This window comes from Engystomops pustulosus, chromosome 3, assembly GCF_040894005.1.
Source record: "Engystomops pustulosus chromosome 3, aEngPut4.maternal, whole genome shotgun sequence".
Classification (NCBI taxonomy): domain Eukaryota; kingdom Metazoa; phylum Chordata; class Amphibia; order Anura; family Leptodactylidae; genus Engystomops; species Engystomops pustulosus.
The window spans coordinates 89,057,026-89,074,602 of NC_092413.1; the positions used below are offsets into that span (position 1 = coordinate 89,057,026).

The 17,577-nt window shown below is 45.0% G+C and overlaps 1 protein-coding gene across 7 annotated transcripts in view; it reads left to right on the plus strand.

The window, feature by feature from the left end:
* The window catches only part of PHACTR2 (phosphatase and actin regulator 2), a 147,570-nt gene that overhangs the window by 51,095 nt on the left and 78,898 nt on the right, over window positions 1–17,577 (plus strand). The window contains exons 1-2 of one of the 7 annotated variants that reach the window (XM_072141359.1): window positions 17,149–17,314; window positions 17,426–17,577. The exon at window positions 17,426–17,577 is cut by the window's right edge and continues 71 nt beyond it. The exons of 4 other annotated variants lie outside the window; for them this stretch is intronic. The gene's annotated coding sequence lies outside the window, so the exon portion shown is untranslated. Of the gene's footprint in view, window positions 1–17,148; window positions 17,315–17,391 lie in introns of those variants that run through there. 2 more of the 7 variants (XM_072141363.1, XM_072141360.1) reach the window with 2 other exon arrangements.

Sequence of the window (17,577 nt, forward strand, 5' to 3'; positions counted from 1 at the left end):
CTCCTCCGATATGCGCTGAGAAACAGACCTAAGGGTCCTTTGGCTATCAACAAGGGAATCTTCTTCCCCCGTCTCTTGTGACGAGCGCAAAGCTTCCGACTTCATGCTGATCAGAGAGTTTTTCAACAGGCCAAGCAGCGGGATGGTGAGGCTGATGATGGCGGCATCGCCACTGACCATCTGTGTTGACTCCTCAAAGTTACTCAGCACCTGACAGATATCAGACATCCACGTCCACTCCTCATTGTAGACTTGAGGAAGCTGACTGACCTGACTACCAGTTCTGGTGGAAGTTGACATCTGGCAGTCTACAATTGCTCGGCGCTGCTGGTAAACTCTGGATAACATGGTCAGTGTTGAATTCCACCTCGTGGGCACGTCGCACAACAGTCGGTGAGCGGGCAGTTGGAGGCGGCGCTGCGCTGCCCTGAGAGTGGCAGCATCTGTGCTGGACTTCCTGAAATGCGCACAGATGCGGCGCACCTTCGTGAGCAAATCAGACAGATTGGGGTATGTCTTGAGGAAACGCTGAACTATCAGATTTAACACATGGGCCAGGCATGGCACATGTGTCAGTCTGCCGAGTTGCAGAGCCGCCACCAGGTTACGGCCGTTGTCACACACAACCATGCCTGGCTTCAGGTTCAGCGGTGCCAGCCACAGATCAGTCTGCGCCGTGATGCCCTGTAATAGTTCTTGGGCGGTGTGCCTTTCATCCCCTAGGCTCAGCAGTTTGAGCACCGCCTGCTGTCGCTTAGCGACGGCACTGCTGCTGTGCCTAGAGCTACCGACTGATGGCGCCATGCCCACGGATGGTAGTTCGGAGGAGGAGGTGGAGGAGGGGTGGGAGGAGGAGGAGGCATAGTAGGCCTGAAACACCTGGACCGAGGTAGGCCCCGCAATCCTCGGCGTCGGCAGTATATGACCAGCCGCAGGGTCAGACTCGGTCCCAGCCTCCACCAAGTTAACCCAATGTGCCGTCAGCGATATATAGTGGCCCTGCCCGGCAGCACTCGTCCACGTGTCCGTGGTCAGGTGGACCTTGTCAGAAACGGCGTTGGTCAGGGCACGGATGATGTTGTCTGACACGTGCTGGTGCAGGGCTGGGACGGCACATCGGGAAAAGTAGTGGCGGCTGGGGACCGAATACCGAGGGGCGGCCGTCGCCATGAGGTTGCGAAAGGCCTCGGTCTCTACTAGCCTATAGGGCAGCATCTCCAGGCTAAGCAATCTGGAGATGTGGACATTAAGGGCTTGGGCGTGCGGGTGGGTTGCACTATATTTGCGTTTCCGCTCCAGCGTCTGGGGTATGGAGAGCTGAACGATGGTGGATGCTGTGGAGGATCGTGGAGGCGACGATGGGGTTTTTGTGGCAGGGTCCTGGGCAGGGGGCTGACTATCAGCTGACACAGGGGAAGGAGCAGTGGTGTGCACGGCCGGAGGTGAACGGGCTTGTTGCCACTGAGTGGGGTGTTTAGCATTCATATGCCTGCGCATACTGGTGGTAGTTAAGCTATTAGTGGTGGAACCCCTGCTGATCCTGGTTTGGCAAATGTTGCACACCACAGTCCGTCGGTCATCCGGTGTTTCCTTAAAGAACCTCCAGACTTCTGAAAATCTAGCCCTCGCCGCAGGAGCCCTCGCCACGGGAGCTTCACTAGTTGACACATTTGGCGCTGATGCACCTGCTCTGGCCCTGCCTCTCCGTCTGGCCCCACCACTGCCTCTTCCAACCTGTTCTGGTCGAGGACTCTCCTCCGTCTCAGAAGCACTGTGTTCACCCGGCCTATCAACCCAGCTTGGGTCTGTCACCTCATCATCCTCCGATCCCTCAGTCTGCTCCCCCCTCGGACTTCCTGCCCTGACAACAACTTCCCCACTGTCTGACAACCGTGTCTCCTCATCGTCGGACACCTCTTTACACACTTCTTCCACTACGTCAAGAAGGTCATCATCACCCACAGACTGCGACTGGTGGAAAACCTGGGCATCGGAAAATTGCTCAGCAGCAACCGGACAAGTGGTTTGTGACTGTGGGAAGGGTCCAGAAAACAGTTCCTCAGAGTATGCCGGTTCAAAAGCCAAATTTTCCTGGGAGGGGGCAGACTGGGGGGGAGGAGGCTGAGGTGCAGGAGCTGGAGGAGTGCCGATTTCGGTGACATGGGTGGACTGCGTGGAAGACTGACTGGTGGACAAATTGCTCGAAGCATTGTCGGCAATCCACGACATCACCTGTTCGCACTGTTCTGGCCTCAACAGTGCTCTACCACGAGTCCCAGTAACTTCAGACATGAACCTAGGGAGTGTAGCTCTGCGGCGTTCCCCTGCTCCCTCATAAGCAGGTGGTGTCTCACCCCGCCCAGGACCACGGCCTCTGACCCCTGCAGTAGTCGGACGCCCACGTCCCCGCCCTCGTCCTCTACCCCTAGCCCTCGGGTTAAACATTTTGAAAATGAGAGTTATAACTTTAATTTTTTTTTAACTTTTTTTTGTGTTTTTTGTTTTTTTTTGTGTTTTTTAGTTTTTAAAACCAAACGATGCTATCCTATTGCTATGGCTATTTTCTAGCCAAGTATGAAAGCACACTGCTATGCCAGATGAGATGACGCTGAGTTATTAAAAAAATAAACGTAAAATAAAAAAGGAAATGGCAGACTGTGCCTAATTGAAATCCAAGCCCTAATAAATTTTCCCACTTCGGTCTTTGCGATGGATATGTGCGTCACTAAGCGCAAAACACAGTGGTCGCAAGTATCACTACAAATTGCTCACAATTTGCTAGTAGATGCACTGCAGCAAGGACAGCCACCAGCAGATCAACCAGAAATCAAATATATATAACGCTACTGTAGGCGTAGGTAAGCCGTTTGGATTCTCCGATGGCTATTTTCTTGGCACTCTTTGGGCCCCTTGGTACCAATTGAGCATCATTGCAACGCCACAGCCTACCTGAGTATTGTTGCTGACCATGTCCATCCGTTTATGACCACAATTTACCCAACATCTAATGGCTACTTTCAGCAGGATAATGCGCCATGTCATAAAGCTGGAATCATCCCAGACTGGTTTCTTGAACATGATAATGAGTTCACTGTACTCAAATGACCTCCACAGTCACCAGATCTCAATCCAATAGAGCATCTTTGGGATGTGGTGGAACGGGAGATTCGCATCATGGATGTGCAGCCGACAAATCTGCGGCAACTGTGTGATGCCATCATGTCAATATGGACCAAAATCTCTGAGGAATGCTTCCAGCACCTTGTTGAATCTATGCCACGAAGAATTGAGGCAGTTCTGAAGGCAAAAGGGGGTCCATCCCGTTACTAGCATAGTGCACCTAATAAAGTGGCCGGTGAGTGTATGTCTCTGTATATAGAAAAAAAATCAAAAAGATATGGCTAGTGGAAAGAGGGGAGTAAAAATGGAAAAGAAATAGAAAGGACTCTTGTAAAGAATTTGCAATGGTGCTGGCAGCGTTAACCTTTTAAGTGCCGTGGTTGCCTGTGGTACTTAAACAGCTGTGGCCATCTTGGAGAGTTACATACATGGAGCACTGCACGTCATCGTGCTTCCTGTGTAACAGCAAAAATAATGGGATGGGCACAATATATTTCCTGTATATTTACTCTCTTGAAAATCTTGTTGCATTATTGGCCAGAGTATTTTTTACAGTTTTGACATATACATATAAAACCGAACTTACAGCATAAAGAATTATCCTAAACCTCAACAAACCATATATTTTCTAAAAACAGACACTTGTCCTACTTTGGATCCCAGGCACATAGAATCTCATCTCTCATATGAATCAAGGATTGTGTTTCCAGGTGCCAGGAAACCAGAGATATTTGGGCACATTTACTTACCCAGTCCTGTTACGATCCCCGCTGTGCGTTCCCCGACGATCCTGGACTCCGGCACGATTTAATAAGTTCATGCACCCAATATCCTGCATGTGTCGCTTCCCTGCTCAGGTCCACCGGAGTTCACCTTCTTCTTCCCGATGCATGTAAGTGCATTGTCTTGCGACACAATTTAAATGTTACATCCCGCGCTCAGTCCGAATGTGTCAAAATTCTATCACGTGTGCTACAATACCCTTTGAAATGCAACGCAAATCAGTAATCGTCGAAATATCCTTCGTTTGTGCGGTCCATGGACCCTTAGTAAATGAGCCGCATTAACTGTTAAAGGGACAGTCGGGAGTGATTTATATGTAAATAATGTATAAAACTGTCACTTTAAACATGAATAGCTCCAGGTTCTGGCATGGATTCATATGAAAGAGGAGACTAGGTGCCAGTTATTCAAAGTTATGGCTCCTAGAATCCAGGACATATCTCATATGTCCTTGGCCACTGAGGTGCCACCCTGTGAGGATGTATGACGTGCATCCTTGGTGATAAAAGAGTTAAAAGAAAAAAGATGGAAGGGATCTTTCTATGCATGCACCACTATTGGAACAGAAGGGCTTTCATTACCATCAGTAGTTTAGTAAAAGAACATCATAACGGAAGCTTGTAAAAGAGATGTTACAGTAACTGGGGACGCTCTTCTGTAATAATACAGTAACAATTATTATATGTGTGTTGCACATTTCTGACTCTCAGAGCTACATATAGTCATGGATGGACCCATATATGTCCAGCAACTATATTGATACAAAAAGTTTGTCTGACCGGAGCTCCAAATTCTGTTTGTTATCTCTTCTTGTCAATATAGTTTCAGAGACGTTCAAGTAGTACAACAAATATGTTTGAGGTTTTCCACAATCCAAAGCTCTTCCTCAAGAATAAGTCACCATTCAAACCCAGAATGCTGCTAATGGTGTTCCAAATTCACTAGAGTTCACAAGGGATTACTAGATTACTAGGGAATTCACACATACATAGTGTAGTACGTTCTAGTCATCCCCAGGTTATTTATTAAAATATACTCAAAAACAAAGATAAAATGCACATGTAATAAGGTGGTAATGATTCTTAAAGGAAACCTACCATCAGGAATCTACCTATTAAAGTAGATCTGATGGTAGGGTTTCTACTAACATGCTAAGCCCTTAAAGGGCACCTACCACCCCGATTCTACCTATAAAGGTAGATTGGGTGGTAGGTGGATTAATGGGACGTGAGGATAGCCCTTTTTTGGGCTAATCATCATGTCCTGGCTATCTTTTAGAAAAGTTTAATGCCGGCATATGTACATTTTTTTATGCGGCTACTGGGGTGTGGAGTAGCCGGACATGAGGCTACAAGTCGCTGCTACTCCACGCCCCAGTAGCCTCGTTACTCCGCCTACCATTTAATCTTCTATGCGCAGCTCCTCGTAGCTGCGCGCCCTTGTCCTAGTCCCTGGTGTTCTGCGCAGAATGCAGGCCTTCGGCTGCGTGGCTGCGGCTCTGGGGGCCAGAGCTACTGCGCATGCACAGAAGGCCGCAGATGCAGGGGGACTCGGACGAGGGCGTGCAGCTACGAGGAGCTGCGCACCGAAGATTAAATAGTAGGCGGAGTAACGTGGCTACTGGGGCGTGGAGTAGCCGCGACTAGTAGCCTCATGTCCGGCTACTCCACGCCCCAGTAGCCGCATAAAAATTTTTACATATGTCGGCATTAAACTTTTCTAAAAGATAGCCGGGACGTGAGGATTAGCCCAAAAAAGGGCTATCCTCACTTCCCATTCATCCACCTACCACCCAATCTACCTTTATAGGTAGAATTGGGGTGGTAGGTGCCCTTTAACTACCTTTTGCTAATTTGATAAGACTTTCTAACCTGAACTATATTTTATATAACTAATCTGTTGACAAAGTCTACGCACCAGTAGGCTCTGCCATCCCACCTACCTGTACTTCCTTGGCGTGTTCTTTCTCACTGCCAGTTTCTTCAAGTTCTGAACATGCGCAGTAACCTCTCCAATCCTGGCATCTGCCACAATATGAGTGAACTCAGCCACCGGTGAGACGGAGCATGCTGAGGAATGCTGAGGACGTGCAGATAGGTGGAATGGCAAAGGCTACTTGGGTGTGGAGTATCCTTTACCTGGAAAGGCTACTCCATGCCTCACTAGCCTCTGACAAACTTTAGGATTAGATATAGTGTAGATCAAGTTAGCAAGTATTATGGATTAAGCAAAAGGTAGTTTGGGGTTTATCATGTTAGAAAAAACCTGCCATAATAGTTAAATTCCTGATGGCAGATTTCTTTTAAGGACCACCCTTTCCAAAGGACAAATAATGGCAATGAACAGCCCCCCTCACAGTCCCTTGACAGTGGTTCTTTAAAAGCATTTCTGAAACAGACATTAGGTAATCCCTTTTCTCTTGGGCAAAAATAAGCCATTAGGTAGTGTAGTCATGTTCTGGGAGGAAGATGTAATTATGGAAGGAACAGCATGTGGGCTTAAATGTGCCACAAATTGGCACCTGAGCCAAAGAACCATCTGCTTTAAAAAATTGAAGCGCAATCTGTTCTAAGCAGAGTTCTTATGTGTTTTCTTCACTTTAAAATGTGTTTATATGTGACCTATTGAAACATCTGTATTGTTATTTAAGCCACTCTAAAAAGGGCACATTAGCATAAACCCACTGCTTTGTGTTTGTGTAGATTTCAGTGTAAAATATACTTATACTTAAAATATTGGTGTAAAATATACTTCACAAAGTGTGAGAAATCCTGAGGTCCTCACAGAAGTGGATCAGATTAGCCTAACAGGACCCATCCCTCATAAATCCATAATAATGCTGTGTAATATTAATATTTGATACTCCAGAATTGTGTCTTTGATAAACTTTTGAACTGTATTAAAGGGGTTTCCCCATCTGGTCATTCACATTTAATGTATTGATTTCCCATACATATACATTTCTTCAATTGCATGTTATTACAAAAATGTACCTGTGTGAAGAGAATTTCCCATAAATGTAACCATGTTCATTACCACAGGATGGCTGTGAGAAATGAAATACTGTATATACTCAAGTATAAGCCGAGGTTTTCAGCACAAAAAATGTGTTGAAAAACCCTTACTCGGCCTATACTCGAGTCAAGAAAAACAAAAAGTGTACTCACCTTCCGACGCAACCCCCCATCCCCCGGCAGGTCCTCTTCCATACATTGCGGCTCCGCATCCCCGTGCGGTTTGTCACAGGCATCCTGACATCAGCCAGCCGATGCACACATTAGAATTTCAGCGTCATGGTGCCTGTGACGGACCGTGCGGGGACACTGAGCCGAAGATGGAGCCGTGATGGATAGAAGAGGACCTGCTGGGCGGGCGTTGGTAGGTGAGTACATATTTTTTTCTTATAGGCATTATATTTGGGGCAGTGGCTAGCAGGCTATATACTACAGGGGGCTGGCAGGCTATATATGCTAGAGGGGGCTGGCAGGCTGTATACTACAGGGGGCTGGCAGGCTGTATACCACAGGGGGCTGGCAGGCTGTATACCACAGGGGGCTGGCAGGCTGTATACCACAGGGGGCTGGCAGGCTGTATAATACAGGGGGCTGGCAGGCTGTATAATACAGGGGGCTGGCAGGCTGTAAACTACAGGGGGCTCGCAGGCTATATAATACAGGGGGCTGGCAGGCTGTAAACTACAGGGGGCTGGCAGGCTATATAATACAGGGGGCTGGCAGGCTATATACTACAGGGGGCTGGCAGGCTATATACTACAGGGGGCTGGCAGGCTGTATACTACAGGGGGCTGGCAGGCTGTATACTACGGGGGGCTGGCAGGCTGTATATTACGGGGGGCTGGCAGGCTATATATTACAGGGGGCTGGCAGGCTATATACTACACTTTTGTGAAAAGCGTGGGGTGAAAATTTGGAGTCAAAAGCAGTCTATGACGTTTCTTAAGTCACAGGGAACAGCTATGCAAAATTTGGTGATTGTAAACTCGGATGCAGATTTTTTCACAAATGTGTTTTATCCCGACACGAGCCATAATACTCCATGGAGAGGCTCACGGGCAGCAAACACTTACCGGTAACACGAGTGTTATCCCTTCCATTTCCGCCAGCAAAGCTGCATGGGCACCGTCATCTTGGTAAAGATTGGCGATCCGTTGCTATGACAGCCTCAGGCTGTCCGAAGACCCGTGACCGTCTCGTTTTAACCAATTCATTACAATATGCGATTTGCACATTGTAATGAATGAAGAAGAAAATAACTATATGCTGCCATGCTCGTAGGATCAATCAGACAACCTAAAGTTAAGTACCCTAGGGGGTCTGAAAAATAGTAAAAATGAAAATTATAAAAAAAATTTTAAAAAAATTATATCAAGCCCACAAGAAGACAGCGCAAATGCGTTTTCACCATTTTCACTGCAATTGAATTTTTTTTTTACGCTTCCCAGTACACAGCATGGAATATTAAATAACTATCACTATGTAATGCAATTTGTTACACAGAAAACAAGCCCTCACAGAGTTCTTTACTTGTAAAAATAAAAAAGGTATACATTTTTGATGGTGGGGAGTGAAAAATGGAAATGAAAAAAACAAAAAAGGGTCAGGTCCCTAAGGGGTTAAGGAGTTAGCTCATAGCTGTGAAATTTGACAGAACTAGGGTGATCTAGAACTACAAATAAGAGGATTGGCTAGCACTAGGACTGAAATCTGACCAAACTCATACAATTTATAGTAACCTAATTTGCATAATATGAAAAACTTGCTTTGTTTGCAATTGACCTTAGACCTACAAGTTTAGGGACTCCTAAGCTATCCTATCTTGTTTTTATAGGGATAATCATAAAAAACAGATACACTTTAGTTTATGTTTCCTACAAATGAAACAATTATCTAAGGCTTTTCTGACTATTATTGATGTTTCTTCATGTATAGACATATTCCGTTTTGATGTTTTGTTTTCTGGAACAGCTAAATGCACGAATTATACAGAAATTAATAAGGGAGCAAATGGTTACACATCACTTGAGATTGTGGTCACAATTAGTCATTTCATTTATATATTTTATACGGAATAGCTGGTACTGCTATACCGCTAATCAATGTATAACAATATATTGTCAAGCTAATTTTATTAAATAGATCTGGTACGTATGAATATAAAAAATGACAAAACAATAGTAGAGCAATATCAGTAGGTAACTGATAAATAAGGATAAAAGAGAATATCCGCATTGGTAAGGGATATCTATAATAATATGACCAAGCAACGAGATTCTTGTAAATGATTAATAATGCAACCAAGCTATGAAGTTCCTGGGAGTAACTTTGTTTTAAGATGTTAATATAATAAAAATGGAATCTGGGCCATTAGTCTATGTGCCACAATATTAGATAATCAGTCTTTAGGTTGTGTTCACAATAAATGTTTTGCCACTAATATGTTAGTGGTCAATTTGCGAGACAGTATGCAGTGTGAGGGTTCAGTTTTTACTGTATTTTTTAAACGCATACACTTCCAGAAATGAATTTTAAAATGCATGCGTTTGGAATGCGTTTAATAAAAAGGCACCAAAAACGTGAGGCACCGTGTGTTTGCACCCTGAGCTAGCTGTGTATGTGGGGTTAGTGCAGGTAGAAGTCTGACACCTGGCAATGGTTCCTTTTCCGTTTCGCTCTCCGGAACGATGGTGCATGCACATTCACTTTCCACCCTTGAAAGCAGGAGGCTGAGAAAGTCGCCACTAGCTGTTGAGGTTCGGGGCGTCTCCCTATCGACGTAACTATCTATATTTAGACAGTTACATCATGGACTGAAGCAGCAGTACAGTGGCGTCCATAACTTGTTCTGCAGCAGGTAGCAGGATGAAATAGGTTAGTCTACCTTGCCTTATTATCCTGTGTTTCCTACAATGTTTTCTGATTAGACAAAGGCCTCTACCAGACAGAATATATCTATGGATATTTTCAGCCTATACCAGCGGTTAGCGCAGAGGTTATTTCTATGCCAGGTCCTACCTAGTGAAGAAATAAGCCCTGGTGGTGTCTTTTTTCACAGATGAAAAGTTGCCGGCTGCTGCTAGTGTGCCAGTGCGGGGAAAGGAACGTCCTTGCTGACTGCGCCCACCCCTTCATGCCCCCAGGAGTGGCAGTGGTGGAAACGGAAAAATTATTTCAATTGCTAGCAATAAGCTTGTATTTGGGATCATTTCAGGGCTTCTATGCCAGTGTCCTGCCACTGCATACTGTCCCCTATTAATACCCCTAGTGTGATCCATTAGTAGCTTTAGCATCAAAGTTGACCAAAGGCGTAGGAGTCGCTTAGCACGATCATGTTTCTTTTCCCATTATGCCATTCTAGTGTCAATGTACCTGTTTGCACTTTGTATGTTACAACAGATTGCTGACTGGTTGAAACTAGGTGAATCCACATCCTCAATATAGCCATTTATGTTCATTACAGCTGCATCTGGGCAACACAAATCTCAAATCTATACATCCTCTTTTAACATAATATGCAAGTCAGGATATATTTTTAGCTGAACTGTACATTTTTGGCAGTAAAAGTGCAATGTGTTCATTTTTGCGTGAATTGCCTTGTATAATATAATATAATATATGTACTCACCGGCCACTTTATTAGGTACACCATTCTAGTAACGGGTTGGACCCCCTTTTGCCTTCAGAACTGCCTCAATTCTTCGTGGCATAGATTCAACAAGGTGCTGGAAACATTCCTCAGAGATTTTGGTCCATATTGACATGATGGCGTCACACAGTTGCCGCAGATTTGTCAGCTGCACATCCATGATGCGAATCTCCCGTTCCACCACATCCCAAAGATGCTCTATTGGATTGAGATCTGGTGACTGTGGAGGCCATTTGAGTACAGTGAACTCATTGTCATGTTCAAGAAACCAGTCTGAGATGATTCCAGCTTTATGACATGGCGCATTATCCTGCTGAAAGTAGCCATCAGATGTTGGGTACATTGTGGTCATAAAGGGATGGACATGGTCAGCAACAAGGCTGTGGCGTTGCAACGATGCTCAATTGGTACCAAGGGGCCCAAAAAGTGCCAAGAAAATATTCCCCACACCATGACACCACCACCACCAGCCTGAACCGTTGATACAAGGCAGGATGGATCCATGCTTTCATGTTGTTGACGCCAAATTCTGACCCTACCACCCGAATGTCGCAGCAGAAATCGAGACTCATCAGACCAGGCAATGTTTTTCCAATCTTCTACTGTCCAATTTCGATGAGCTTGTGCAAATTGTAGCCTCAGTTTCCTGTTCTTAGCTGAAAGGAGTGGCACCCGGTGTGGTCTTCTGCTGCTGTAGCCCATCTGCCTCAAAGTTCGACGTACTGTGCGTTCAGAGATTCTCTTCTGCCTACCTTGGTTGTAACGGGTGGCGATTTGAGTCACTGTTGCCTTTCTATCAGCTCGAACCAGTCTGCCCATTCTCCTCTGACCTTTGGCATCAACAAGGCATTTCCGCCCACAAAACTGCCGCTCACTGGATGTTTTGTTTTTTTTCGGACCATTCTCTGTAAACCCTAGAGATGGTTGTGCGTGAAAATCCCAGTAGATCAGCAGTTTCTGAAATACTCAGACCAGCCCTTCTGGCACCAACAACCATGCCACGTTCAAAGGCACTCAAATCACCTTTCTTACCCATACTGATGCTCGGTTTTAACTGCAGGAGATTGTCTTGACCATGTCTACATGCCTAAATGCACTGAGTTGCCGCCATGTGATTGGCTGATTAGAAATTTAGTGTTAACGAGCAGTTGGACAGGTGTACCTAATAAAGTGGCCAGTGAGTGTATTTAACAGTATGTATTGAATGTATATTATGAATTTCATTTCATAAAGATTCAGCACCCGTAGGACGCAGGCCTACGGGTGCGCGGCCGTAGCTCCGAGGCCGGCGCTACTGCGCATGCGCAGACGCCGGGTGCTCGTACGAGGGCGCGCAGCTACGAGGTGCTGCGCGCCGAAGATTACATGGTAGGCGAAGGAACAAGGCCTCATGTCCGGCTACTCCACGCCCCAGTAGCCGCTTAATTAAATTAGCATATCAACTGATTAAAGTTTACAAAAGGATAGCCGGGACGTAAGGATTAGCCCAAAAAGGGCTATCCTTACGCCCCATTTATCCACCTACCACCCGTTCTACCTTTATAGGTAGAATCGTGGTGGTAGGTCCCCTTTAAGGGGGCTCTACTGGACTTTTCATTCGTAGGGGGTGAAACATTTTATTAATGAGCGGGCTGCTTCAGACATTTTAATAATAAGGTGAGGCTGCTGGACATTTCAACGAAGAAGGGAGACTGCTGGACATTTTTTTTACAGAGTATCGGCTGCATTTCCCACTTATACTTGAGTCAACAAGTTTTCCTACTTTTTTGTGGTAAAATTATGTGCCTTGGCTTTTACTCAAGCATATACGGTATATATGTACCCTGCAGGGATCAAAGCTTGAAAATTATCTTACAGTATATCAGTGTTCACTTATTTAATCCTTACCAAGAAATCTCTAAGGAAACCTGAAGCATGAATATTTTATACAGCAAATATACTCAGTCTACTTACTGAAATTAAAATCAACTTTATCTGCAAAGGCTCATCTGACATTACTAGACATGCTGAAGGCACTTCTGTAAGGCAATTGGTTTACTGGAAAGGTTTGGTGATAACTTCAGTCAAATTAAAGTGATTTCCAGATTTACAAAAATGATTGCTAGTTATTACATAGTTAATTAAAAAAAAAACAAAAAAGCTTATATCCAACTCCAAAGGCTGGCAAGGGAATTAACAATGTGCACTCCCCTGTCTCTCATAGTATACAACTGGAAACCCCTAAAACTTCAAGGGAAATAACGTAGAACCCACTGAAGTGAATATACAAATGTCTAAGCAACATGTGATAAAAGACATTTCGCCTCATTGGTCCCTTTACCAATAAAAATGTGTTCTCTATAGGTTAAAATGCCTGTATGCATTTTTATGCATAATACTGTATATAATCGAGTATAAGCCGACCCGAGTATAAGCCAAGACCCCTATTTTTAACACAAAAAACTGGGAAAACCTATTAACTTGAGTAAAAGCAGAGGGTGGGAAATGCATTGGTCACAGCCTCCCCAGTATATAGCCAGCAAGCCCCCTGTACTATATAGCCAGCCAACCCCCTGTAGTATATAGCCCGCCAGCCCCCTGTAGTATATAGCCTACAAAAAAAAAAAAAACTGTGTACTCACCTTCCTTCACCCCCCGGCAGTTTTTCTTCAATCGATCGATCTACACAGTAGAACCCCAGTGAGTTTTTGTGCTGTAAACTTGGCTTGAACTAGATTATATACGGTAATAATCATTACTTATATAGTGGCATCAAATTCCGCAGCGCTCCACAAATCATAGGGGATATATACAAATATAATATTACATTACAGAGTATAAGCAGTCATATGGAACAAAAGGAGTGAGGGCTCTGCTCGCAAGAGCTTATATGAGGAAAGATATGGCTTTATATCTAGGGGCCAAGCCTATCAGGTCAAAATGCATACTGCTGCATTCAACCACATCATCCCCATAAAGATTCATATTCCTGCTATTTATTGAGTGTCATAAATGCTGACTCAACATTATAATCTAAGTTATACCGCCATTAGCTTTGGAGGCCAGGAGCTACACATTGACCAGACTACCAAAGCCTGCAAAAATAGCGAATAAAAGGAATATCACCAAACACCAAGATCAAGAAAGGGACAATCTATTAAACAACACCTTCTCAATTGTCTTTACCCATGAAAATCCACTCCCAAGAGCGAGAGAAGGAGGAGGGAGGCAGGCAAATGTTTCAGGGGGCACGCCTTACAAATATTTGAATGTATAGTACAGAGATCTTTTTATACCTAGGCCTGTGGCCAGGAAAAGGGGAGATCCTCTACGCCTAGAGGAGAGGCGATTCAACCATCACCATAGACAAAGGTTCTTTACTGTAAGAGCAGTGAGACTGTGAAACTCTCAAGTCCAAGAGGGGCCTGGTAAACTTTGTTTTTGAAATATATAATATGTCAAATTATGGGAACTATTTTAGATGGGAATTTATTCAGACTGTCGTATTATAGTCAGCAATAACCTTTTTTTCCTTCATCTGGAGCAATACTGTAGAATTAAAGGTTTACTTTGATCAGTGCATATGGAATACCTCATTTTAGGTGATCTAAAATCTGAATAGACTGTATTTCTCAAGCTACAGCCCAAAACCAATGCTCCAGATAAATAAACATATGTATTTCAATCTACTTTGCTACTTTGAGTTGATCAATGCAAATGTTTAGCTGCAAATAACAAAGCAACAAGAAATTCTTAACCATTCGCTTGTCACTAAAAAAGAACGCCAGCCAAAACAATCGTGTTATGTGTTCATTCAAGAAAAACAAAGGTTTTTCAAGAGTCAAAAATATTAGCATATCAAGAAGCTCATCTTGGCAGGCGAGCCCTTCTTTTCCTGCTTCTAACACATTCTAAGCTGACAGAAGCCTCTTTGTTTCGTGATGTTAGTTAGAGTACGGAGTAATGAGAAAGTGAGTGAAGAAAGTGCTTACAAAGTGCTAGAGATGAGGATGAAGTGTGCACCCATATTAGCATTCTCAAGATTCACATGACAAGACCTTTCTTGTTATAACCATGGCAAAATATATACATTGAAGTCATAATATTGTAGGTCCTTTGATGCCACAGAACAGCTATGAGCCGTATGAAGTGGGCGTGTCCTGTGGTAACTGCCACCAAGGCAGTAACTGCACCTGTTCCTTTACAGGGGCGCGGCACCTCCGCTCTGACTGCTTCCAGCCGCTTGCGGGACACTGAGATTGACTGAGGAGGTAAGTACAGCTTTATTTTTTTTAACAGCCCCCTAGCCCACCACTACAATTTTTTATTGTACCCCTTTAAGGTATCACATTAACTATTGTAAAGAATAGTGAATAAAGCGTTGATTCCTTATGCTTACTTCTACTTCCCTGTAATGTGTCCACAAAACAGTCTTCCAATCCAAAATCCTTGTCAGCACTATACTGTCTATACTCATGCATCCTCTATAAGGGCTCATTCACATGGCTGTGGGCTCCCTGGGAGGAGCACAGGACCGGGAGGAGGAGCTTGTCATCTCTCCTCCCTCCAAAGGCAGAAGAGTGACTGACAGGGTCACAGTGCGGTGATGAATTGTGTGCTCACCGTGCCATGGTAGGAAACCATTAAAATCTATAGGGGTAATGATCTGGTTGCAAATCATGCAACCAGATCATGGCCCCCATTTTGGCCATTTGAATGAGGTCTAAACATCACATGGGTGGTTTGCAGGATCAGTTATGTCAGTGGCAAAGTCTTGGGAGAGGAGGGGCAATCTCAAGTGAGTTGCCATGATAGTTGGGAGCCTCTTTGAGGGTTCAAAAAAGAACCAGCAAATTTACAATATACTGCAATACTGTTTATTGTTGCAATACTGCAATATTGTTGTGTTGTGCTATATTATGTTAGCGGCTAGACCTACTAGGGTTTGGACTTCCAAAAGTACCTAAAAAATGTAAAAAAAACCAAAACATTTAATTTAAAGGACTCCTCTTTTCCTAGAACAAACATAATAATAAATAAACAAAATCATAAATATTCAAAGCAGAAAAAGTATTTGAGAGTGGCACTTATCAACCTATATCTATCAGTCCCACGTGCTACCACATAATCTTCGACACCAAAGAAGAAAAAATTTGTAAATTTGGAATTTTTATATATACTGGATGTGGGCACTAAATGCGAACTGTCTCAGACTTTGTTGCAATTTAAACAATAAAATCTTTATATTAAAACAGTCAAAAAATAAAATAACTTAAAGACCTGTAAACACGTAAAGATTTATATTACAATGACTTAAACCGATGCTGTAAACTACATTCAAATTAACACTGTTCTGTTCGTATTAGGGGGTGAGGGGATAGGGAACTGATGATGTGTGTGTGTGGGTGTGAGGGGATGGGGAGCTGATGATGTGTGTGTGGGGGGGTGAGGGGATGGGGAGCTGATGATGTGTGTGGGGGGGGGGTGAGGGGATGGGGAGCTGATGATGTGTGTGTGGGGGGGGGGGGTGAAGGGATGGGGAAATGATGATATGTGTGTGTGGGGGGTGAAGGGATGGGGAGCTGATGATGTGTGTGTGTGTGGGGGGGTGAGGGGATGGGGAGCTGATTATGTGTGTGTGGGGGTGAGGGGATGGGGAGCTGATTATATGTGTGTGGGGGGGTGAAGGGATGGGGAGCTGATGATGTGTGTGTGGGGGGGTGAAGGGATGGGGAGCTGATGATGTGTGTGTGTGGGGGGGGGGTGAGGGGATGGGGAGCTGATGATATGTGGGGAGCTGATGGTGTGTGTGGGGGGGCTGAGGTCATGGATAGCTGATGAATGTAGTGGGGCTGAGGGAATGGGGAGCTGTTGGAAGGATTTAGTGAATATGGTGAATAGGGAACTGAGGGTAGAAGAAGAGGGGGCAGTAACTATATAATTGGGCATTTATGAAGAACAGAGATATTAAACATGAACTGAGATGGAAGTGACAAGGACAGAACTGGACAGTCACTCTAAAAGGGAGGACTTAACATAAATGGAGATATAACTTAAAAGAAAGCCTAAACTTTAGTCTTGGCCGAAGAAGTGAACAGTGAAAATAATAGCGGTAGGAGGGCTCTTATCCAAACTGGGAGCAAATTAATGGGTGCTAAATTTAAAAGATAGTGGGACACTTAAGTTCCAAGACGGCAGAGGGTGTAGTCACCTTATGAGGCAGGGGCTAACTAAATTTTGGTAGGTGGGGGCCCCTTCAGGAATTCTGCCCCGGGGCCCAGTGGACTCTAGTTACGCCACTACCTTTTAAGGGTTCTAGAATTGGGCAGGAACAAAATAGAAAAAGTGTCTGCGTCCTGAAGTCATGTAAGGGTTAATGTAACCCTGTGATACAGTAGTATAGCTAGCTGATATGTGGAGGTACAGTCTGTATTCCGTCATGCAGTGACTAGGGACCACCTACCTCAGGGGCACATAGGTGTCCTCCTCCAAGGCTGCAGTCACACCATCCGTTCACATGTAAGGCAGCTTGAGCATCAGAGAAAGTGGCTGTCATCCCCCTCTATAGGAAGCAGAGAAGGGGCACAGCTTTGTACTTTCCTATAGTTCTCTGGGGACACAGTGATGCGATGTCATGTGTTATGTAGCAGCGCCATAAGTGTGACTGGCCACATAACACATTGACATCACACAGTGTATGGAGACTACACGCAGGAGGCAGCAGCACAGTGAGGACACGGGGATGGAGCTGCTGGAGGGGAGTGCGGAGGTAACCACAGCCAGAGAGGGGGCAGTGGGCGGGAGAGCCGGGGAGGAAGGCAGCGGGCGGGCGGGGGAGTGTGTCTGTGTGTGACCTGTGACCCGTAGTAATCTGCTGCAGGAATGACAGGCATTCACACCGGAGCCCTGGCTGCATCAGGCTGTGCTGGACACGGAGCAGGGCACAGCTAACCGAGGGGAGGACATGACACCCGGGGATTACTTCTGCTGGGAATGTACGGACAGTGGAGCCTGAGAGCCGCCTGAGTGCAG